This window comes from Corythoichthys intestinalis, chromosome 10 (assembly GCF_030265065.1).
Source record: "Corythoichthys intestinalis isolate RoL2023-P3 chromosome 10, ASM3026506v1, whole genome shotgun sequence".
Taxonomy (NCBI): Eukaryota; Metazoa; Chordata; class Actinopteri; order Syngnathiformes; family Syngnathidae; genus Corythoichthys; species Corythoichthys intestinalis.
The window spans coordinates 7,862,724-7,888,565 of NC_080404.1; the positions used below are offsets into that span (position 1 = coordinate 7,862,724).

Sequence of the window (25,842 nt, forward strand, 5' to 3'; positions counted from 1 at the left end):
TCAGCATATTGCATCACACTCATGCATCACAAAGCTTTCATCACATGTACAGTGTACCCTTTATTATGTCACAAAGAACAACTGAGAACACTATATAAGCCTCGAACAGACAACATTCAGTGTCAGGTCGTCAGCGATTCAGCATATGTTTGCATGCCAACAAGCCATTAACGCTGTCCTGATTGTTTCCTTTGCCTGTCAAAATCAATAAAATCCTGTGTCTGCGATATGCACCTGGTTCCTCCGTCTCGTACATGACATCAACCTGTTAATTTCTTGCCTTCTCAATTATGATTTAGGAGAAAACTTCGCTTTAAAAGAGCTGTGCTCTTTAACATAATGGTGTTTCACATTTTCACTTTCTATCAGAGCAACTGTCTTTAAGCATATTAAGCTCATAGGTTTGGTACTTGCAGTTGGTAAAATGGAAACATATTTGTCAGTCCATTCCTCATTAAAACGGCGATTTTCGTTGTCCACTTTTCTTCCCTTGGTCAACTTTGAGCATGACATTTTGTTAGATTCCCGAGCTTTCCAGGGAGCTAGCCGGCTAGGAAGGTCCAGGCCAAGCAGGAGCTTGCCCAGCAGAAGAACATGGAGATCGCTGTGGAACTTGAGAGGTCAGAAGAGCTGTCTGAAGACCTGCGATCAAAGATTGTTGATTTGTATAAAGCTGGGAAAGGATACACAACCATCTCTAAAAGTCTGGATGTTCATCCATCGACAGAGAAGTTGTCTACAAATGGAGAGAGTTTGGCATTGTTGCTTCTCTCCTAAGGAGTGGCTGTCCACAGTGGCGGACTTGGCAATTTGGGGCCTAAGGCGAACATATCTAGGGGCCCTCTTAACGGTTCAGGGGTTAAAAAGGTGAGAAGGGTGTGGAGGACATATGTTCTGGTACACTAGGGCTGTCCTAAACGAAAAATTTTCTCCTGATTAGTCAGCCGACTAGTTTTACGATTAAACGACTAATCTAATAATTTTTCATTTTTTTAACTAATTTAGCAATGAAATTTTTGTTGACGGTTATTAATTCACAAAACTATTTTGGATAGGGTTGTTCCGATCATGTTTTTTTGCTCCCGATCCGATTGTTTTAGTTTGAGTATCTGCCGATCCCAATATTTCCCGATCCGATTGCTTTTTTTTGCTCCCGATTCAATTCCAATCATTCCCGATAATTTTTCCCGATCATATACATTTTGGCAATGCATTAAGAAAAAAATGAATAAAACTCGGACGAATATATACATTCAACATACAGTACATAAGTACTGTATTTGTTTATTATGGCAATAAATCCTCAAGATGGCATTTACATTATTAACATTCTTTCTGTGAGAGGGATCCACGGATAGAAAGACTTGTGGGTGAGATAGTGTAAAGCGCTTTGAGCGCCTAGAAAGGTGGAAAAGCGCTATATAAGTGTAACATCATAACATAATTCTTAAAGGATAAATGTGACTTTGTATATTGTGACTAAATATTGCCATCTAGTGTATTTGTTGAGCTTTCAGTAAATGATACTGTAGCCATGCCCAAATGCATGATGGGAAGCTCAACCATGGCTGTGCGTATTGCTACCAATTGATATATCTTCTCTGCGTTGGGAAATAACATAGGGCGTTAAGAAAAAGATCAATTACTACCTTGCTTCCCCACATTGTTTCCCACGTTATTTCTAATCGTAGGGAAAGGGATTGTAAGGCTTTAGCCAATTAAAAAAAGGCTCAAAAGTCTGCTAAAATTCACTCTACTCATTTTACGCTGCCTTTTAGCTTTCTATATAGGTAAAACGGCACCATTACAGAATGAGCGCGACAATGCGTGAGTGGGTCGTGCAGCGCATGCATTAATTGCGTTAAATATTTTAACGTGATACATTTTTTAAAAAATTAATTACCGCCGTTATCGGGTTAGATTTGATAACCCTACCTTAAGCCTAAACTAAAGACTCTGGATGAGTGTAACATATTATGTCTGTAACGTTAAATACAATTAGAAAACGATTTAATTAAAAAATATACATATATTAAAAAAAGGCATGTCCGATATTTTTTTGCCGATTCCGATACTTTGAAAATGACGTGATCGGACCCGATCGATCGGGATGCTGATCGACTGGGACATCTCTAATTTTGGAACAATTAAATTCTTTATTAAAGTACAAATAATCATGAAAATAACAATAATTAATCACAAATAAACAATGAGGTTAAATGCTGATAGCATTTACTAGTGCAAAAGAATGGAAAGTAAACAGATTCAGAACACTGACTTTGCCTTTCCAACATTATTCAAAACAATTCTTAAAAAAAAAAAGCAATATTATTATTGTATACTACTAGATATAATAGTAGTATAATAATTGTAATAATTATTCATTGCCAATCATATTTGTCATGTGTGAGTGTCATTTGAAAGCTATTCTTAGTGTAGAATCTGTATTATGTAGTATTTAATCAACATATTATAATATTAATTCTGAAGTATGTGGGATTAACTCCAGAAATCATTATTTATATGACAAACATGATGTGCTTTTGCTGTTACCCAGCTGTTGAGTGTTATTGTATGACTGATTGGAACTGTACTACATTGTTTCACCACAGGGTGTGCTATCGTGTATTTTAATGTGAGGTGTGAAGATGAAGAAGAAAGTTTAGAAGGTAAGGCATTAGAGGCCTGTTCTCAACATGTCCCTCACTGCACTTTGGCTCTCATGGAGAGCACGTTTGCTCATGTGTTCGAAATAAACGATAGCCGACGTGCAAAGTAGCAAGTGAGCTGTTAAAAATTGCGAGCTTAGTGGCGTGAAAACCGCGGGAGAGCTAAGTGAAGCTAACGAACAGCTAAGCGATGCTAAACGGCGCTAAATGAAGCTAAGCGACTGATACTCAGTCCGTCGTCGTGGAACAGTCCATTGTAGTGCGTGTGTGTAGTGTGTGCAGCATTCAAATGGCTTTATTTTTTGTTTTGTTATTTGTTTGTTTGGTATGCTGACATAATTATACATGACGAATAGTTGGGGTGCTGCTGGCTCCGGTGGCCCAAGCCGTTGCTTGTTAGGGCAAGGGCAGCTGGTTGGGGCCCCTCTAGTGGTTGGGGGCCAAAGGCGAGCGTCTACTTCGCCTGAATAGTAGATCTGCCTATGGCCGTCCACCAAAGATGTCGCCAAGAGTTCAGCGCACAATACACAAAGAGGTAAAAAAGAACCCTAGAGTGTGTGCTAGAGACTTAAAGAAATCACTGGCACAGTCCACTATCTATGTGCAGACATCAACTACAGTGTATCACAAAAGTGAGTACACCCCTCGCATTTCTGCAGATATTTAAGTATATATTTTCATGGGACAACATTGACAAAATGACACTTTGACACAGTGAAACGTAGTCTGTGTGCAGCTTATATAATAGAGTTAATCAATTTTCCCCTCAAAACATAGCCATTAATATCTTAACCCCTGGCAACAAAAGTGAGTACCCCTTTGGAAAAACCGTACATCCCAAAAAGCTCTACTTTTGTCTCATCTAACCAGAGAACTTTGTTCCAAAATGTTTTTGGCTTTCTCAAGTAAGTTTTGGCAAACTCCTATCTCGGTTTTTTATGTCTCTGGGTCAGAAGTGGGGTCTTCGTGGGTATCCAGCCATAGTGTGCCTTTTCATTTAGACGCCAACGGATAGTACTGGTTGACACTGTTGTACCCTTGGACTTTTGGAAGAATGTTCTCTGGTCAGATCAGACAAAAGTAGAGCTTTCTGGGAAAAGGCATCAACGTAGAGTTTACAGGAAAAAAACAAGGCCTTCAAAGAAAAAAACACAGTCCCCACAGTCAAACTTGGCGGAGGTTCCCTGGTATTTTGGGGTTGCTTTGCTGCCTCTGGCACTGGACTTCTTGACCGTGTGCATGGCATTATGAAGTCTGAAGACTACCAACAAATTTTGCAGCATAATGTAAGGCCCAGTGTGAGAAAGCTGGGTCTCCGTCAGAGGTCATGGGTCTATCCAGCAGGACAATGACCCAAAACACACTTCAAAAAGCACTAGAAAATGGTTTGAGAGAAAGCACTGGAGACTTCTAAAGTGGCCATAAATGAGTCCAGACCTGAATCCCATACAACACCTGTGGGGAGACCTGAAAATGGCAGTTTGGAGAAGGCCCCCTTCAAATTTCAGAGACCTGGAGTAGTTGGCCAACGAAGAATGGTCTAAAATTACAGCACAACATTATAAGAAACTCATTGATGGATACCGGAAGCGGCTGTTCCCAGTTATTTTGTTCAATAGTTGAGCTACCAAGTTTTAGGCTGAAGGTTCCAATACTTTTGTCCGGCCCATTTTTGGAGATTTGTGTAAAATGATCATGATTATTTTTTCCATTCTCTTTTGTGTTTTTTCATTGCAAGTGAAAATAAATGAAGATATTACTACCAAAGCCTTTGTAATTGCAATCACTTTCTGGGAGAAATTGAGAATTATATGACAGAATTGCAGGCGTGCCAATACTTTTGGCCGGCACTGTATCAGTTAGCGTCTGCACATCGTCAAAAATAATCACATAAACCTGCCCTAAGGATTTGACCATGCACAATAAACAGTACAAAATGTGTTATACACAGGTGTTGACTCTGTGGGAGCTTCACCAGCAACAAATATGTGTGCAGGCTTGCAGCTGAATTACAGTTAAGTCATGCTACTAACATCCAACGATTTCAGGTTAATTGTAAATTACGTGATTTTAAATCTTCCACTGTATTACTTTTGTATCATGCATATGCTTTTAACAAGATTATTTTTTATGATTAGCCATTTGGTCGAATTTATGGCATACATGGTGGCTTTTAGTCTGATTTAGTCCATATTTGCAAAGCTTAAACAGTCTGGCGTGGTGGCACTAATGCGAGGCAATCCAATCTAGTTAATGGTGCATGCATTATTCATAAGGCAATCAAATGGATTAAGTGTTTCACCCATTCAGCGGCATTAGCAGAAATATGTGCAATTTGTGACAGGGAAAAATGGGAATTAAAACCCCCGCAGGTGTCACGGTCACATTCATGACGCTTCATTGTGTGTGCTTATCGAGTCTGAGTGGTCACTATGGCAACGGGGTTCTGGGAGGTGAGCCCAGACACTCCTGACCAAAAGAGCAAATTGAAATAATGTGTTAAACATGCTGAAGGACTGCGATTTGTTTAACGTTTTTAATGTCATGTCAAAGCAGGTGTATAAAGCCTGCTTTTCATTCGTCTCAATATCAGTCAGTAACGCCGCTGTGGTAGGTCTTTTGTTCAAGCCATGAATCAATACTGTCTGCCAAAATGCTCACACTTCAATATACACTCCAGTCTTTTGTTCACTCTTCCCTGCAACTGCAGCTTACATGTATTGACACCAATGACACATTTCAAGTACAGCCTGCAGGTTAACCAACTGAATTTGCTCCAGTTTTTACTACTGCTGAGCTTATGGCATGTGATTGGAGATGTTCTGATGGAGAGAACAGTGAGGCTTTGTGTGCAGTTCACTGGGGTCACATAATGGCCCATGTTCAGCTTCTTACAATGAACTCAATTAGTAGCTGACAAATAAATTGTCCTCCAATTTTCCAGTTGTATTCTTTTCTGAGGGAATGAATTCAACAAAAGAAGATGTCATTTCCTTTGAATGGCAAATCCCTATTGGGGAGGGTGAGGGAGAGACTTCCTATAGTTTTTGTTCCTTTGCTACAATAGCTCAGATGGAAGCAAAACAGGATGGGAGAATAAATTTCGGACACGGTCATGGTTGCTTCTTCCTTTATCCCAGAGAACGAGAGCTAAACAGGAAAGGTGTTCTTAACAGCACACCTATGCTTAGAGAATTTTCTGTGAAAAGACAGAAAAAGAAAAGTTATATGAATGAATTTGTCAGTTACCGCCACAAAAAAAAAAAAAAAAAAAATCTTAATTGACTAATTTTCACAAATATATTAAGTGAACAAAAGCAAAAGTAACTCCTAAAACTTACATTCATACCCTGAAAAGACTATAAATGTGACTACATAAGCTGAAGGACCTTGACCACACTGGAGAGAAGAATGCAAAGCTAATACAACAAGGCCCGCCTATGTCACAATGCTATTGGTCGTATTTTAATATTGCGGTTTCTTATTGGCCCATTTTGTTGTCAGTTACTTCAGACAGTTTAGCGCCCAGAGCGGGTAAGAAAGCTGCTCAAAGATAAGGATACTCCACGCGAAGGAACACGGAGACATCAAGTGCTATGGTAAGAAGCTTCTAAAAATTAAAATGTATCAGCAAATAATTTTTACTCTTAATGCAAAATTAGGCTCTATTAGCCCTAATAAATAACTTAAATAGTTGTAATTGTGTCAACATCCTAACATTTGTGCGTTAACTTTCCAGAGTATTTTGACAGTGTTGAATGGATGGGGATGTGTAGGTGTGTTAATTGAATGCAGCTCTCGCGATGCATCTTTGTCCACATGCATGGAGCATAAAGAAAGGCCAAATCAAACAAGCCAGGCACCTTTTCTCAGTTTATACCTTTCTCTGCTATTGTTAACCACACCTGAATTATTCATAATATGGGTGACAGACTGGAATGGATTCAAATCTGTAAATATGCATGAGGGACAGTGACATTTTTGGAAGCAATGCTGTTAACCAGGGTGAAAGTGGGTGCAGAGGAGCCAGAATTTTTTTTCTTTGTGGGGTTGACCTCCTATAACCACAGAAATGCAAGAAAATGTTCTTTTGGCAGTTATACCTATAAAACACAACAGGTTTTACACATACATTAGGCTACTGCATTACAAGTACTGTAACAAGGCATACACGAGAAACTGGTTTTCATTTAAAATTGTATTTTTTCAATGATATGCAAAATAGCAGTTAATACAGTAACCATAGCCGCCATCTCCTAATTTGCATTTCCGCTCATTTCCTCACATTTAAATGCAAAACCTTAATTTTAACTACTTAAGAACATAGAGTGGTATGAAAAGTATCTGAACCTTTTGGAATTTTCTCACATTTCTGTGTAAAATCACCATCAAATGTGATCTGATCTTTGTCAAAATCACACAGATGAAAAAAACAGTGTCTGCTTTAACTAAAACCACCCAAACATTTATAGGTTTTCATATTTTAAAGAGGATAGCATGCCGACAATAACAGATGAGGGGGAAATAAGTAAGTGAACCCTCTGCCTAAGGAGACTTAAAAGTGCGTATGACAGAAAAAAGCATGTTTATTTCATATTTCACACTGTGTTTTATGCTTCTGAATGAAATGGACTGCTTGGTTGTGTGTAGTTAGGGTTAGATCGTTTTATGTATTCAATTTTTGAATCCCGCGCTATGAAAATGAGTGACTTCCAGCTCCAGTCTCAGGTTTAGGACGAATGCGAATGTGAAGTCAACCGGGTCAGCATCTCACAATACAGCATTGCTTTATAGCATGCAGATGGACTGCGGATTCAGCTGATTTTAATTTGTTTATTTTTCGCATCCCGCCAGCCAAACGGCTGCAGGCTTTTGTGGCTGCATCTGTCATATCTGTATGCCTTCTCAGTTCTTTTTTCATTCCAGCATCTGATTCAGCTGGATGGGCGGGGCCGTTGCAACACACCTGTGGCGCATTTGGAGCGCTCATTATTTAAGGACTCCGGCCACAGTCTGCGAGTGTCGGACTATTGCTTGTTTGCTTGCTACTTGCCTTGCTTACCGCCTGTGTGTTCATCGTCAGCCTTCGAGTTTCCCGACGTTCTACGGTCGTATTTTGGTTTGGTCATCTTTACACTAGTGCTCTTTTGGGCTTGGTAGTTAGATTCTTGTACTGTTATATTCATGCATTTTTCGCGTGCTCCCTTTGTTGTACTGTATTATTATACTCGCGTTTATTGGCGTGCTCTCTCAGTTTGTTATATCCGCATTTTTCGCGTGCTCCCTTTGTTGTACTTTATTATTACACTCGCGTTTATTGGCGTGCTCTCTCAGTTTGTTAAACCCGCATTTTTGGCGTGCTCCTTTTGTTGTACTTATTAAATACAAACGTTCTCTATTTCTGTTTCTTGGTCTGTGATTTGGATCCGCCTCAACGGCTTGCCGTTCACAACAGAATAGTCCGACCATATGGATCCCACAGACTCGGAAAGTATTCGACATGTGCTCGCGGAACACGGGCATATGATCAGCAGGAATGATCAGTCATTGCGTGCATTAGTGAATGTGATCGGCTCGCTAACTACAAGAATTGAGAATATGACGTCACCTGTACAGCCCGTTGACGCTGCCGCGGCGCCCGATCTATCCACCCCGTCTCCAGTGGGCTCGCCGGCGGCTTTTCGGGAGCCGTTGTTGCCACACCCCCATCGTTATGAGGGAGAGGCAGGTGCTTGCCAACTATTTTTGCACCAGTGCTCCCTTGTGTTCGACCAACAACCTCAAACGTTTGCGAGTGATAGATCCCGTGTAGCGTATGCAATGAGCCTCCTTGCCGGTAAAGCTGCAACATGGGCCATGGCGGTAAGCAACTCAAGACCCGCGATCCGTCATTCATTTGAAACTTTTAAGACTGAGCTCGTGAGAGTTTTCGATCATCCGGTTAAAGGCAAGGAGGCAGCCAGCCGCCTGCTGGATTTTTCCCAAGGCGATCTGACCGTAGCGGATTACTCTATTCAGTTTCGCATTTTGGCCGCGGAGTGCGGTTTTGAGGAAGCAGCGCTGTGTGGTATTTTTCGGCGCGGGCTGTCTTCGGCGGTTAAAGACGAGTTGGCGGCCCGGGATGACTCATCGAATCTGCAGGAGCTGATTGAGTTGTCCGTAAATTTGGGTCATCGTCTAAAAGAGCGTGAGAGAGAGAGAGCTGCGGAGCATCGGGAACGTCGCGGGTCAACGCCGCATAGCAGCCCGACGGCGGCCGGTCCGGACGGCTTCATCAAACCACCGTTGGTCTCTACGTCGACACGTAGGCCGGTACCGACGGGGAAGGAGCCAATGCAACTCGGCGGCGGACATCTTTCTGCGGCGGAGCGACGAAGACGGATGATGGCAGGCTTGTGTCTGTTTTGTGGCTTGCCGGGGCACCGTGTCGCCGCTTGTGACGCCGCCCCTTCGCATCGACTGAAATCTTCGTTGCCTGGGGCTCCCCTCGCCCGAGGGGGTACTAGTACGAGGTTCGTACAAGACAGCAATCCCTCAAGTGAGTTGCCTTTGGACGAGTTGAAGGAACAAAGAGACTCCCAAGGTGTGGTGAGACTGCAATTGCCGGGAGAAGTGTCGCACGGTGGGGTTCACTTTAGTTTTACTGCTCTAATTGATTCAGGGGCAGATGACTGTTTTATAGACCAGAGTGTTGTTGACGCGCTTAAATGTCCTTTAATAAGACTCGCTAGGCCCAAAAGGGTTTTAGACCTCAATGGGCGCCCTCTGGCGGACGTGAAGTTTATTACGCCCCCGCTCAAATTAAAGTTGTCTGGGAATCATTTTGAGGCCCGTAGCTTCTGGGTTATGCCGTGCAAATCGGCTCCGGTCGTGCTGGGACTCTCCTGGTTGAAAGTGCATAATCCTAATATTGACTGGGCGAAGACTCAAATAGTTGCTTGGAGTACGTTCTGTTATGCGCACTGTTTACGTTCGGCGTGTCTACTTCCCGGTCAAGAAAAAACTGCTACCGAGCCTGCTAATTTGAAAAATGTTCCCGCCGAGTATCATGATCTCCAGCGTGTATTCAGTAAAGAGCAGGCTGGTACCCTGCCCCCGCACCGTCCTTACGACTGTGCCATTGATCTGCTGCCCAATGCACCGTTGCCCAGTTCGCGATTATACAAGGTCTCTAGACCGGAGCAGGAAGCTATGAGGGAATACATCTCCTCTTCCTTGGCTTCGGGCCTTATTCGCCCTTCGTCCTCTCCTTTGGGGGCGGGGTTTTTCTTCATTGGCAAAAAAGATGGGGGACTTAGACCGTGCATCGACTACCGGGGTCTCAACGAGATTACTGTTAAAAATAAATACCCGTTACCGTTGTTGGATTCGGCTTTCGCGCCGCTAAAATCTGCCACCATTTTCACCAAATTAGACTTGCGCAGCGCTTACCACTTGGTCAGGATTCGTGAAGGAGACGAGTGGAAAACCGCATTTAAAACCCCGCTTGGGCATTTTGAATACTTGGTCATGCCTTTCGGTCTGACAAATGCGCCCGCAGTGTTTCAGAGCCTCATTAATGACGTATTGCGGGACATGCTAAATGTGTTCTGTTTTGTTTATTTGGATGACATCTTAATTTTCTCCAGAAGCTTGCAAGAACATCGCCAACATGTCCGGATAGTTCTGCGAAGACTGTTGGAAAACCGGTTGTTTGTTAAGGCCGAGAAGTGTGAGTTTCACCGTGAGTCAATGCAGTTTCTCGGTTTTGTTGTGGAAAAAGGGCAGCTAAGGCCTGATCCAGCAAAAATTCAGGCGGTGGCAGAGTGGCCCACCCCCACCTCACGTAAACAATTACAACGTTTCCTCGGGTTTGCTAACTTTTACAGGCGTTTTATCCGCAATTATAGTATGAGGGCCGAGCCCCTTACCAGGTTGACCTCTAACAAGCGACCATTTGTGTGGTCCTCTGTGGCAGAGGCCGCATTTGTAAGCCTTAAACGAGCGTTCACAAACTCACCTGTCCTTGTTCATGCTGACTCAGATCTCCCTTTTGTGGTCGAGGTTGACGCATCGAGTTCCGGAGTGGGGGCCATCCTTTCCCAGAGGTCTGCAGTCGACCAGAGGCTGCACCCCTGTGCATTCTACTCCCGCCGCCTCAGCCCGGCCGAGGCGAATTATGATGTTGGCAACAGGGAGCTGCTCGCTATAGTCCAGGCATTGCAGGAATGGAGACACTGGTTGGAGGGCACTGAGGTACCGTTCCAGATATACACAGACCATAAGAACTTGGAATACCTTCGTGCAGCCAAGCGCCTCAACTCTCGCCAGGCCCGCTGGGCATTGTTCCTGACCCGTTTCAACTTCCAGATTACCTACCGTCCAGGGTCAAGGAACGGGAAGCCCGATGCGCTGTCAAGGCTCCATGAGGCAGCGGAGGAGGGGTCTTCAGAGGAGTCTATTGTTCCCGAGAATCTGATCGTTGGCGCCCTACGTTGGGAAGTAGAGCGTCTTGTGGAAGAAGCCTTACGAGGGGTTAGGGTACCTGGGGGCTGCCCTGCCGGCAAGTTGTTCGTCCCAGTTGCTCAGCGCGCAGGAGTGCTGAAGTGGGGCCACTCCTCGAAGTTTGCCTGCCACCCGGGTGTGTCCCGCACATTCTTCCTCGTTTCCCAGCGGTTTTGGTGGCCAGGCATGCGCAAGGACGTCACTGACTATGTCTCTGCTTGTTCCGTCTGTGCTCGGGGCAAGCCAGTCCATCGTGCTCCAGCGGGCTTACTCCATCCGTTACCTGTTCCAACTCGCCCCTGGTCACATGTTGCGCTCGATTTCGTCACTGGTCTTCCACGATCCAGGGGTTGTTCGGTCATCTTGACGGTGGTGGACCGGTTTTCCAAGATGGCGCATTTCGTCGCACTTCCCAAGTTGCCTTCAGCCCTGGAGACCGCTGACCTGCTGGTGACACATGTTTTTCGGGCTCATGGCATCCCGTGCGACCTAGTCTCTGATAGAGGGCCCCAGTTTGTCTCACAGGTCTGGGGAGCGTTCTGCAAGGCATTGGGGGCCACCTCAAGCAAATCTTCGGGTTACCACCCACAATCCAATGGGCAGACGGAACGGGTCAACCAGGAGCTAGAGGCCGCCCTCCGTTGTGTTTGTGAACTGCATCCGGCCTCCTGGTCATCGCACCTCCCATGGGTGGAGTATGCGCGCAACACCCTTGTTTCCTCTGCTACTGGGAGGTCACCTTTCATGACCGCATATGGGTACCAGCCTCCACTGTTTCCTTCCCAAGAAGCCGAAGTCATCGTGCCATCTGTCCAGGTGCACCTGCGGAGGGCCCATAGGGTCTGGAGGGACGCAAGGGCTGCACTAGTCCGCACGGCGGCCCGCAACCGGCAGATAGCTGATCGCCACCGACGGCCCGCTCCAGTCTATCGCCCAGGCCAGATGGTCTGGCTGTCAACGCGGGATTTACACCTGGCTGGGACTTCTAAGAAACTGGGCCCTCGGTTCGTGGGTCCTTTTGCTGTTGATGCTGTGGTGAACCCTGTGACTGTAAGGCTGAAGCTTCCCAGCTCGATGAAGGTTCACCCAGTTTTCCACGTCTCTCTGCTCAAGCCAGTCTCCACCTGTCCCCTGAACCCTCCGCCAGTGCCTCCTCCTGCTCCTCGCGTAATCGACGGTGGGCCGGTGTACACGGTACGTGCCATTCTCGACTCAAGGAGGAGGGGTAGGGGGGTGCAGTACCTGGTCGACTGGGAAGGTTATGGCCCTGAGGAACGCCAATGGGTCCCCCGCTCCTGGATCCTCGATCCGTCGCTGCTGCGGGATTTCCACTCTCGTCATCCCACGAAACCAGGTGGTCCGCCAGGGGGCGTCCGTTGAGGGGGGGGTTCTGTCATATCTGTATGCCTTCTCAGTTCTTTTTTCATTCCAGCATCTGATTCAGCTGGATGGGCGGGGCCGTTGCAACACACCTGTGGCGCATTTGGAGCGCTCATTATTTAAGGACTCCGGCCACAGTCTGCGAGTGTCGGACTATTGCTTGTTTGCTTGCTACTTGCCTTGCTTACCGCCTGTGTGTTCATCGTCAGCCTTCGAGTTTCCCGACGTTCTACGGTCGTATTTTGGTTTGGTCATCTTTACACTAGTGCTCTTTTGGGCTTGGTAGTTAGATTCTTGTACTGTTATATTCATGCATTTTTCGCGTGCTCCCTTTGTTGTACTGTATTATTATACTCGCGTTTATTGGCGTGCTCTCTCAGTTTGTTATATCCGCATTTTTCGCGTGCTCCCTTTGTTGTACTTTATTATTACACTCGCGTTTATTGGCGTGCTCTCTCAGTTTGTTAAACCCGCATTTTTGGCGTGCTCCTTTTGTTGTACTTATTAAATACAAACGTTCTCTATTTCTGTTTCTTGGTCTGTGATTTGGATCCGCCTCAACGGCTTGCCGTTCACAACAGCATCAGGGAGAGGCATGTGAGCCTTTTTGGGTTTCAGAAAGTTCCCGCTCACCTCGAGATTGGCCAAAACAAGTGTGCGACAACTGTGGGACCATTGGACTTACAAGGAAGTGAGAAACATCGTGTTTTGTATTATGTTAAATCATCATAGATCATGGCACACATTTTAATACGGAGGTGGCTTGCATTTTGTGGCTGACATGCTCCACTCGGCCAACGACTGACGGGCACACATCCCCCTGCCAGGAGATGACTATACTCAGTTTATTGCCCTCTTGGTGTGCCCGGTCTTCTTTCAAATTTTCCACCCGATCAGAAATTGCAACATTGTGTTAAAAATGCCCATGAATACAGTGATTACAAAGTAAACTTTCTTTAAATAAAGGACTATTTAATTACGTTTGATCATGGATGGGCATGTAGAAAAGCTCTCCTCAGACACATTCTGCCATGTTTGCTGCACAAGAACTGCAGCCTCTCTCCTATGACTGTCTTGCTGTTTTTGTCTTCGCTGTGTAGTAAAGCATTATTTTGCCATTTTCCTGTTGACCATTTGGCAGCTACGCGCTCCTCCGACGTCGACCGGTTTGTCCAGCGGTCATTGTCCAGCTGCTTCCCTGCAAACGAGCCCTCTGCCCTCAGCAGGGGAACGACGAGCTCGAACTTATTCACCGCTGGGCGGGTTGCCGATCGGCGAAGACAATCGACAACCCTGCCGCCGTGTGAAATGATCCGGGCAAGTTGTGTGTTATTTTTCGCTTCGAAAACTTTGAAACATTTCTCGGTTCGGGTTAGCATGTCGGCTAGCTGTCACGCCTCTTGGTTTTTTCTCATCCTCCGAAGCCGGGGCAAGGAAATGACAAAAGCCTGACTAACTACGGTGGCATAAAATATCGTTCGGGAGGTGTGACAGTAAAGGTGAAGTTTTGACCACTATGGAGTAATTTTGCCATGTCGTACTGAATAAATGCATTTTTATTATTTCATATTCCATTTAGCACAAGACTGTTATTTGTTATGACCATACCATTTATTTAGTTATTGGGGAAAAAAATACTTGGATAAAAAGAATATCCTGTAAAATTATTGGACTAGAGAGACTGAAACAATGACATTTTGCGGGTCTCTTTGTCGCATTTTCCTCATTCTAAATAATTCTCCCTCAAAGGGCTGAATAGTAAAACAGATGAAACCATTCTCCTGCCGAGGTCATCCTCCTGTTGGGGACGCTAGAACCCTATAATGGTAGGCGCGGCTAACCGGCAGATCAAAAGACAAATTTCTCGTCATCTGCGCTTTGCCAAATTGTTGGATATAGTCGAATCGTCTTATATGATTCTAATTCACATAACAATGCGATTTAAGACAATTTTTCTCCTGTCGTACGCACTTTAACAAGGCATACACGAGAAACTGGTTTTCATTCAAAATTGTATTTTTTCAATGATATGCCAAATAGCAGTTAATACAGTAACCCCAGCCTCCATCTCCTAATTTGCATTTTCCCTCATTTCTTCACATTTAAATGCAAAACCTCAATTTTAACTGCTTAAGAACCATAGACTTCTTAATGATATTGACGGGACACGGGGTGCGGGGCCAATTAATAGGGGGCCTATCTCTGTCAAACCGAGTGGAAACACAGACAAAGAGCTTTTTACGTTGAAATTTCTTGGGAATAAATGCTTAAATCCCTGAATTCTTTATAGATATGGATATAAAACAGTCTCGATTCTTGGTTAAAAGCAAAAAAAAGGGCAGTTAGAATTTATTTTACGTAAATATCTTGAATGTGCTGCTAATCTTTAAGCCACTGTGCCGCCACCTTATCACAACAAAGAGCTTTTTACGTTGAATTTTTTGAGAACAAATGCTTAAATCCCTTAATTCTTTATAGATATGGACGTAAAACAGTCTCAATTCTTGGTTAAAAGCAAAAAAAATAAGAAATAAAATGGGCATTTAGCATTTATTTTACGTAAATATGTTGAATTATGACGCCAGTGAGGTGGCGGTTAAATTCTTCCATTGATTTTTTTTCCCCACAACATTTCAAAATGTATACATGGTACGAAAATATGATAATTACCTAGAATCCTCGAACAAATCACTCCTGAGACAATCCTTCCTGTTTGTATGCGGTGCAGCTTTAGTAGTTTTTCAACCTAAATCTGGCATCTGATCACTGCGTGTGTTGAATAACTGCGACCGACTTCGACCGGCTGAAGCGTAGTTTAGGACGGCTCCCTACTTGAAGGCATGGCGCAGTGTCTGGTGACTGTGACCATCAATTAGCCTGGCTCTGCCAGACTATTCTCCCTGTATTTTTCAAACACTGAGAGAAATAGTCTGGGAACCATCCTTTTCCAGCAGATACAAAATCAATCGACAAATCAGATTCGTTTATTTGTGTGACGTGTTCTTCACGAGCAACGTCACTCTTGCGCGTCGAAAGTCGTCTCTTCAACAACACAGATGGTGAACGGCAGAGCCGAGAATATGTTCCAATCCACGGTAAAATCAGTTTTAAATGACCTAAAAGACATCGACACGAGTCACTGATAACAGTCTGTCTCGCGCTAGCCATGTCGAATAAACTCCGCTCTCATCGTATGTTTACTTCCGTGCTCAAGTCCCTCGTCCTGCCGTCGCCATTTTACTAACGTCACGTCTGCCCGTCGCTGATTGGTCCACTCCGCTGTCTGTTTGCTGTGGCTTGCTCCGCCTTGGAAATTGTTTCCGTGGGAATGGTGGCCAGACTCAATAGCTGGAACAGCGTTGAGTCTGGTGTACCAGGCTAACCGTCAATATCATTATGTAGTCTATGTTAAGAACATACATAAGATGCACATTAAAACTGAAGATAATGTAAACATTGACTTATACTGTATATTATTATTACTATCAAAAAAAGTAAAATATATGAACAAAAATAAGTACAAATGACTTACATAATGCACAATGAAATGGAATATATTTTGAAGATAACGAAAACATTGATTTTTCTATATTATAAGAAAATAAGTAGCCTAAGATAGTTAAATGTACTAAAATAAGTGCAGATTAACTATATTTCCATATGTATCACATTTGAGACATGCATTTCTGGACCTCATTGCAGTTATTATTTTGTTCAATGTCACTTTAGTTATATTTGTTTTACCACTGGGAATAAATTTATGATATAAATTAGGCAAGGCAAATTTATTTGTATAGCACAATATAACACAAGGCAATTCAAAGTGCTTTTCATCACATGAAGATCGTAAAAATCACATTAAATCAAAAGACAGTTTAAAACAATCGAAACAGAATAAAATTATATATAAAAATCGCATTAAAAATGGATAGAATTTTAAAAAATAATCATAATATTGAAATCAGAAATGGAAATAAAGCAGAAAATGAATAAAAGGCAAATAGCTTGAAATTTGAAATATATATAGACAGTCATGAATATGCTGTGCTAAACAAAAGCGTTTTTAGCCCTGATTTAAAGGAGCTAACAGTTTCAGCACACTTCAGACCTTCAGGTAATTTGTTCCAGAGGTGAGGAGTATAGTAACTAAATACTGCCTCACCTTGCTTGGTTTTTGTTCTTGGAACATACAGGAGACCGGTTCCAGATGACCTTAGGGGTCTAGATGTTTCATAGGGATCCAACAAATTAAGCATTTATTTTGGTCTAAGGCCATTAAGTGTTTTGTTGACGGGCAGTAGTATTTTATAGTTTATCCTTTGACTCACCGGAAGCTAGTGTAACTGGTGTGATGTTTCCAGTTTTCTTGTATTTGTAAGGACTCTGGCAGCAGCATTCTGTACTAGCTGCAGCTTCCTGACTGATTTTTTTTTTTTTTTTATCAAGACCTGTAAATATACCGTTGCAATAGTCCAATCTGAAAATAAATGCATCCATAAGTTTTTCCATGTCTTATTGAGTCAGAAGATCCTTAATTCTGGCTATAGTTTTTTAGATGTTAATAAGAAGATTTGGTGACGGACTTTAGATGGCTATCAAATTTTAGGTCTGAGTCAATAATTACGCCAAGATTTCTAACTTGATTTGTAGCTGTAAGTGACATTGTGCTAAGGTGCGTGCATATCTTTGACCTTTCCTTTTTTGGTCCAAAAATGATCACTTCTGTCTTTTCCACATTTAGCTGGAGAAAATTCTGGCACATCCATTTATTGATTTGATGAATGCATTTACTCAGGGAGACTAAGGGATTATGATCATGTGGGGACCCAGAAATGTAGAGTTGTGTCATCTGCATAGGTGTGATAGGAGATGTCATACTGTTCCATGATCTGAGCTAGGGGAAGCATATAGATGTTAAATAAGAGTGGTCCAAGAATGGACCATTGAGGGACCCCATACATGAATTTTGTTCGTTCGGACTGATGGTTTCCGATTGACACAAAGAAATCCCTGTCATGTAAATAAGATGTGAACCATTGAAGAACAGTGTCAGTGCGCCCTACCCACTGTTCCAGTCGGCTGAGTAGTGTGTTGTGATCAACCGTGTCGAATGGGGCACTGAGATCCAATAGTAGCAGAACAGATGATTAGCCTGCATCAGTATTCCGACGACTATCATTTAGGACAGTGGTTCCCAACCCTTTTGTCTTGTGTACCCCTTGAGCCTTTTTGTCATACCATTAGTACCCCCTCACTCATACGTGTTCAGGATTTTTCAAAAGTAGAACATAACACAACTGAATATTCAACGCAAGTTATTTTATTTCATCTTGTTAACTGAACAATTGATATTCGGGCATTATCTTCTTATTTAGCTCAAACATAAAATTATGTTGCTTTCAAGGGAATAAAAATGATAAATATTAGGGCTGTCAAACGATTGAAATTTTTAATTGAGTTAATCACAGCTTAAAAACAATCATAATTGATCGCAATTCAAACCATCTATAAAATATTTCATATTTTTCTGTAAATTATTGTTGGAATGGAAAGATAAGACACTAGACGGATATATACATTCAACATACTGTACATAAGTACTGTATTTGTTTATTATAACAATAAGTCAACAAGATGGCATTAACATTATTAACATTCTGTTAAAGCGATCCATGGATAGAAAGACTTGTAGTTCTTAAAAGATAAATGTTAGAACAAGTCATAGAAATTTTATATCAAAACCCCTCTTAATGTTTCCGTTTTAATAAAATTTGTAAAATTTTCAAACAAAAAATAAACTAGTAGCTCGCCATTGTTGATGTCAATAATTACACAATACTCATGGTGCTGAAACCCATAAAATCAGTCGCACCCAAGCGCCAGCAGAGGGCGACAAAACACCAAAAAACACAATTAACAAATGGACATGACACTGTGCTGTCATTTTAATCTGTTTGAGCGGGGCATGTGCTTTAAATGCGTCAAATATTTTAACGTGATTAATTTTTAAAAAATTAATTACCACCCGTTAATATGATAATTTTGACAGCCCTAATAAATATATGAAATAATATTGTCATAAAAGTGTAGCAAAAGTAGCACTGAAGCTGCAGTGTGTCCGCAGACATCGAAGTGAATCCATATAAAGTATAGTTTTCACTATATTGCCTTAGTTCAGGTTTGGAATCTTTCTTGCGTTTGTCGGCGGGCTCTTTTCCCCCTCCTGGATCCACAGCAACTGGACGTTTCAGCCGTTTATCCATGTTTACTTGCAGGTAAACAGGTTCCCCGCTATTTGATTTTGGTATAGCTATGCCAGATGTTATTGTTTCCCCAGGGAAACAAGTCATAGTGCACACGTACCATTTTATTGACGGATTTATGTAATGACTAAAAATGTTTTTTATAATCTTGGAAATAAATTCTTCATTTTTCCACGTACCCCATGCAATGTGCTCAGGTACCCCTAGGTACGCGTACCCCTGGTTGGGAATCACTGATTTAGGACTTTGATAAGCACGGTCTCGGTGCCGTGTTGTGGCCGAAATCCAAGACTGAAATGAGTTAAAAAGATTGAAAAGAACCTGGATCTGTTCAAGCACAACCCTCTCGATAATTTTCCCCAGGAATGTCAGATTTCATATTGGCCTATAATTACTGATGGTTCAGGCATCCAGATGAGGTTTTTTTTTTTTTTTTTTTAGAAGAGGTTTTATTACTGCAGTTTTAAAGTCTGTGGGAACTCTCCTGTATGGAGAGAAGTATTTATAATCTGAAGTATGTCCGGGGCAATGCAATGAAAAACAGTTTTGAAAAAGTTTGAAGGTAGGATGTCAAGGCAGCATGTTGTGAGCTTTATTTTGACACAATTTCTGTTAAAGTGGCATAGTACAAGAGGCTAAACTGTCTAAGATTGACGTGGGGACAGTATGGGAGGCATTTAGTGTAACACTTATTCATCTGGAGTTGCACACAGTATGTCTAATCTTTAGTACTTTATTTGTAAAGAATGCTGTGAAATTATTATGGGGCACCTCAGATGCCAATTTCTGAGGTACTGATGCTTTTGGATTTGTCAGTTTATCAACAACAGAAAATGGTGTGATGTTTCTACAAATGATCTCTGAAAAATATGACTGTCTTGCATTCTTCAGTTCCTGGTTGCATTTGTGAAGGCTCTCTTTGTAGATATAATAAAAAACCTGTAGTTTGTTTTTTCTCCTCGTGCGTTCTGCTTGTCTGAATTCATTCATTCATGAATGAACTAAGTACAGTAAGTAATGAAGAAAAAAGGTGCAACAGTGTGTAAAGGGGTTTTAAAGTGTATACGACAGGAGAAAAAAAAGTCTAAATAGCATTATTATGTGAATTAGAATCATATTTTGAGACGAATTGACTATATACAACAATTTGGCAAAGCGCAGATGACGAGAAATTAGTCTTTTAATGTGCCGGTTCGCCACGCCTACCATTATAGGGCTCTAGCGTCCCCAACAGGAGGATAACGTCGGCAGGAGAATGGTTTCATCTGTTTTACTATTCAGCCCATTTAGGGGGAATTATTGTTTCATTGTTTGTATTGTATCATTGTTTCAGTATCTCTACTCCAATATTTTTACAGGGGATTCTTTTTATTAAGTATTTTTCCCCAATAGCTAAATAAATGGTATGGTCATGACAAATAACAGTCTTGTGCTAAATGGAATATAAAATAATAAGAATGCATTTATTCAGTACGACATGGCAAAATTACTCCATAATGGTCAAAACTGTAGACTTCACCTTGACTGTCGCACCTCCCGAACGATCTTTTATGCCACCGTAGGTAGTCAGGCTTTTGTCATTTCCCTGCCCCGGCTTCGGAGAACGTAAACAAACTGAGCGGCGTGACGGCTAGCATACCTTTCAACCCGAGGCCGTTGGCAATCTTACAAATAGTGACGTATGCCCTGACAAATTGGTGACTAATCTTGCAAAGTTCTATATAGCGTGCAATATGAAACAAAAATAAAACTCAATTTTTAAAATGATATGCATTTGTTGGTAATATTGTAACATATAACCTGGTGCAATCAAAGAACAATCAATGTCTTCAGCTACATCATGATTACTCAAATTTAACATTGACTTTTGTTGTAATTGTATCATGTAGCACTTTTGACAATTTCTATTCTGTCTTGATGGCTGCACTTCATGGCACTTCAGCTCACAATTCAGTTTGACTTGAAGGTAGTTCGTTAGTGTGTCCAATTATAAATTAAAAAGGTCAATTGATAAAATTAACTTACCGATGCAATCTTTGAGTAAGAGAACATTTCTTTTGCTAATTCTGAAAAGTGATCAGCAATAGTTGCAGACAAATTGTGTTCAGCAACACATTGGCAGAATGAAATCTCCGCTTTCGTCACGTTTCATTCTACAGACTTCATCTTTATGACCAGTGTTGTTAATCTTACTTTTAAAAAGTAATTAATTAGTTACAAATTACTTCTCCCAAAAAGTAATTGAGTTAGTAACTCAGTTACCTGAAGGTAAGAGTAATTAGTTACCTGGCAAAATAACTGGTGTTACCTTTCATGTTTTTTTTTCATTAAAAAAAAAAAACATAGTAACCTTTGCTATGTTTGAAAATCGTTTAACATTGTGAATCAACTGTTAAAGTTGTTAAAAATTGCTACCGTTTTTGCATTAGTTCCCTTCTGTCTACTTTCGACATGTTAAAGTTTTAAAACGGTTTCATTATTTAAAGATAGATTCAACTCAAGATTTTGCCGATTTAGGAGTATTTTAGATAAAAAGTTCGCTAGGAAGGTTCACTACAACAGAGCCTTTCTGAGAAGTCTACTGCTTCAAAATGGCGGCTGTTTATTAACGCGCCGTCTGTCATTTCGCAAGTAGCTCTATAAGCATTTGATATCTTGGCTTAGATTGTAGGCTGTCGGCTACAGTCAGCTAATATTAGAGCTACCTAGCCGAGCATCGCGTTTGCAACAGCGTTACAACACTCTTCTCTCTCAGTGTCTCTCACTTTTCTCGCGTCATTCAACCAACGTAGTAACGCACATTGTCTCGTTGCCGAAACGGTGACAAAATCTGAACGGAGAAAAAAACCCATAATGCACGAAAAACTTACAGATTTTGAACGTACACATTTAAAACACATTTAAAAATCGGTGCTCACTTGTACAAATAATGCCGAAACCGTACAACTTGACAGGTATGCAGCTAGCTGACATGCTAACCTAACCGAGTGATGTTTCAAAGTCTTCGAAGCGAAAAATCTAGCATAACTAGCCCGGGTCATTTCACACGGCGGCGGTGTTGTCGATTGTCTTTGCCGATCGGCAACCCGCCAGGCGGCATGCAAGTTAGAGCTCGTCGTTCCCCTGCTGAGGGCAGAGGGCTCGTTTGCGGGGAAGCAGCTGGACAATGACCGTCGGACAAACTGGCCGACGTCGGAGGAGCGCGTAGCTGCCAAATGGTCAACACGAATATGGCAAAATAATGCTTTACTACACGGCGAAGGCGTAAACAGCGAGAGAGTTGTTGTGCAGCTAACATGGTAGAATGTGTCTGAGGAGAGCTTTTCTACATCCCAATCCATGATCAAACGTAAGTAAATAGTCCTTTATTTAAAGAAAGTTTGTAGTGTTTACTTTGTAATTGCTGTATTCGCGGCCATTTTTAACACAAAGTTGCAATTTCTGATGGGTGGAAAATTTGACAGAATACCGGGCACACGAAGAGGGCAATAAGCCGAGTATAGTGTTCTACCAGCGGGGGGTTGTGCGACAATCTGCCGGCTGAGTGGACAACGAGCATGTCAGCCACAAAATGCAAGCCACCTCGGTATTAAAATGTGTGCCATGATCTATGATGATTCAACATAATACAAAACACGATGTTTCTCACTTCCTTGTAAGTCCAATGGTCCCACAGTTGTCGCACACTTGTTTTGGCCAATCTCGGGGTGAGCGGGAACTTTCTGAAACCCAAAAAGGCTCACATGCACTCCCCCTGGTGCAGCCACAAAAGCCTGCAGCCGTTTGGCTGGCGTGATGCGAAAAATAAACGAATTAAAATCAGCTGAATCCGCAGTCCATCTGCATGCTATAAAGTAATGCTGTATTGTGAGATGCTAACCCAGGTGATGTCACATTCGCATTCGTCCTAAACCTGAGACTGAAGCCGGAAGTCACTCATTTTCATGGTGTGGGATTCAAAAATTGAATATATAAAATGATCGCTTCCACACACATCCAAGCGGTACATTTCATTCAGGAGCATAAAACACCACGCGGAATATGAAATAAACATGCTTTTTTCTGTTATAAGCACTTTAATGTGTAAGTACTGATTGACATAATATTGTAAAAGCCCCAGAATGTTGCAGGGGAAACAAAGTTATTATTCAAAAGCTCTAAAAGGCTGTAGGCTGTGAATAACATTGGTCCAATTTTCTAGTGTCACATTTTTATTGAGCGGATGTAACACGAGGATTGAAAAGAGGCCAACATCAACTGAGAAATTTTGTGTTTCTTTAACCAAACACTAGAGGGCACATTTGTACTGTATATCCCCAGGAACATTTAAACGAGAGGTTCAAATCAAATGGGACTTGATAATTATTTATTAAACATTTCATGGTACTTTGATATTTGGTTGAACTCTATATCAGTTTTATCAATTAGTATATGATAATCACTACAAACAATAAATCGTAGGAATTACGGGCAATTAGGAAGTGCATCAGCATACAGTGTTACTATATTTGTGTGCGAGATGCATTTAACAACCACTAAATTGGACATAATCTCAAACAAAAAAGAAAATTCCATTATAAATTAATTCACTAACATGAAAACATGAGGAGGCATCACGGTGGTTGAGAGGTTAGCACATCTCCATCACAGGTCTGAGATCAACGGCCTTTCTGTGTGGAATTCACATATTCTCCCAGTGCCTGCGTGGGTTGTTGCCAGGTGCTTCATCCCTAAAACATGCATGGTAAGCTGACTGAACACTCCAAATTGTCCATATAGTATGAGTGGTGGGCATGAAAGGTTGCTTGTCTTCTTCTTTGGGTTGCAAGTGGCAACCGATTTAAGTTGTACGCTGCCTACTTCTCTTAGTGAGTTGGGATATGCTCCAGTACCTCCGAGAGCCTTGTGAGCAGTGGCGTACACAGACAATTTTGGGGGGCAGGTGCTCAGAGGGGAAAAAAGGGCACCTTTTGCAGCGTATATAACTGTCAGCCCGGCTACATTGTTAGAAGAATGTTATATGTAATAAGAGAAAGAAAAAACTTGCGGATGTATTACATCATTAAATATTTATATACTCAAATAAACATAAACCTATTCCAAACTAGCAAGGGTCAACAAAACATTGTGCTCTTGAAATGAAATACAAACACTGCAAATGAGAATCATTCCTGCTTTAAAGGAGCAATCTCCTGGGTGCCATGTTTTGAAATGCCCGATGAGCTCACTATGGTTTACCTCGACAACATGAACAACAATAGTCTGCTTGCTGACATTGCAACACGGCACACACACTACACAACTAATTTTATGTTTAGCATTTAGCTAATAAATAGCCTGCTTTAAACTTATTGTCATAACAGTGTATCTGTGTGCCCATACTCAAACGAGGGCGCCTACAGTTTTCTTGGGGCTCATTTACTTTCAACTACATACACTCAGTCTCACTTCCTCCAGATGAGTTTCAAATTGTATACTGCAATGTCCATAACTATGTACGGCCCCTTCAAGAGACGCATTCCTGACTCCCCTCCTCCCTCACCCTCAGCAATAGGTAAGATCGGGCCTAAAAAATCCAGCCCCACCCGACCCAGGTCCGCGGATATTAAAGCCTGACCCGGCCTGAGCCTGAAACGAACCTGAAATTTTATATTTTATTTGTGAGGACACAGGAGAAGGAGGAAAGGGAGGGGGTGCGTCAGTCAGACCTGGACAGAGTACTGCTTGGGTAAAGGGACTGGTTGCATTTTGTGTGATCACATTTGTGATGATGCCTGTGCATAATGATAACAAATTAAAGCCTGTCGTAATACAGATGTTTGAGGATCATCATTTCTGCCAGTACAGTTTTTCAAATGCCTGCTCATTGTCGAGGTGTCAGTCTTTCTGCTCTTGTATGAGAACAAAGCGCCACATTCGTTACATTCAGCGAAGCCGAGACAGGTTTCTGTAGCATCTTCGACAATCAATTTGAAGCCTTTCCCCACCCCACTCTTACCGGTGCGTGTTTGTCTTTCAATTCACCCGTCGTTAGTTTATTTTTAACTTCTTGCTGCTCCATATCGGAATACTAGGTCAAATATATGTAATGGATGCGGAGGGGAAGATTAAAAAGAGGGCGGGGCCGCTGCGTTCACGTGCACAGGGCATGCTCTGGCTCTGCAGCTCCTGTTTGCAATTACCATACAGCGCCTTCTCCATTTAATCCAAATGAGTTATTTTACAAGAAATATTCCTGTTTAACATCCATCTAGCGCTGCCCTGCGGCAGCTCCTCGGCGTTCTCCTGCTTCCACCTTCCCCTGGGAATCCGCCCTGCGCTTCGGCGCGGGTTGCTAGCTGGATGCCGGTGGGTTGGCTGGGTATCACCTGCTCCGGCTCGGGGGGTCCTCCCCTGCCCTGAGCTTTGTGGGGCGTTGGGGGTCCCGAAATGTGCAGTGCCGGTTGGGGGGCCGCGGCGGTGGTTCGTGGGCCGGGTGTGGGTGGGCGTCGGGGTTGGTGGCTTGTCCACTTATCCCATCCCTGAAGGGTGGTTGATGGGGGTGCGGATGTCCTGGGGGACCACCCCCCCTTTGCTGGGCTGTGGGACCAGACACCCCTCCCTGACTGGCTGGGGAAGGGCCATGGCCCTTGGGGGGACAACCATGCGGCATCCCCAATCGTCTGCAGGACTATTACCGTAAATTCCGGACTATAAGCCGCTACTTTTTTCCCTCCCTCAGTATCCTGCGGCTTATAGTCCAGCGCGGCTTATTTGTTGATTTATTTGGGTTAATAGGTAACACTTTATTTGAGAGCTGTGTCATAAGACCGTCATAATTATAACACTATCAAGTGCATTAATGAATGCTTATGACAGATGTCATTGTCATTCGGCAAACTATGTCACTAACTCCATTTATGTCCGGCTCGGATCTTTTAAATCTGTTCATAAGTGAGATAATTTGCCGATGACACAAAATGACATCAAGGATTCATTAATGCTCCTGGCAGTGTCATGTCATAATTATGATAGTCTTATGGCACGACTGTCAAATAAAATGTGAC

General features: G+C 42.5%; 1 protein-coding gene across 1 annotated transcript in view; it reads left to right on the forward strand.

Annotated features, from left to right (window-relative positions):
* Window positions 1-6,181: 6,181 nt before the first annotated feature.
* Window positions 6,182-25,842, forward strand: part of LOC130923149 (ras association domain-containing protein 4-like) — an 80,456-nt gene continuing 60,795 nt past the window's right edge. Inside the window, exon 1 of the mRNA XM_057848649.1 lies at window positions 6,182-6,268. The gene's annotated coding sequence lies outside the window, so the exon portion shown is untranslated. The remainder of the gene's footprint in view (window positions 6,269-25,842) is intronic.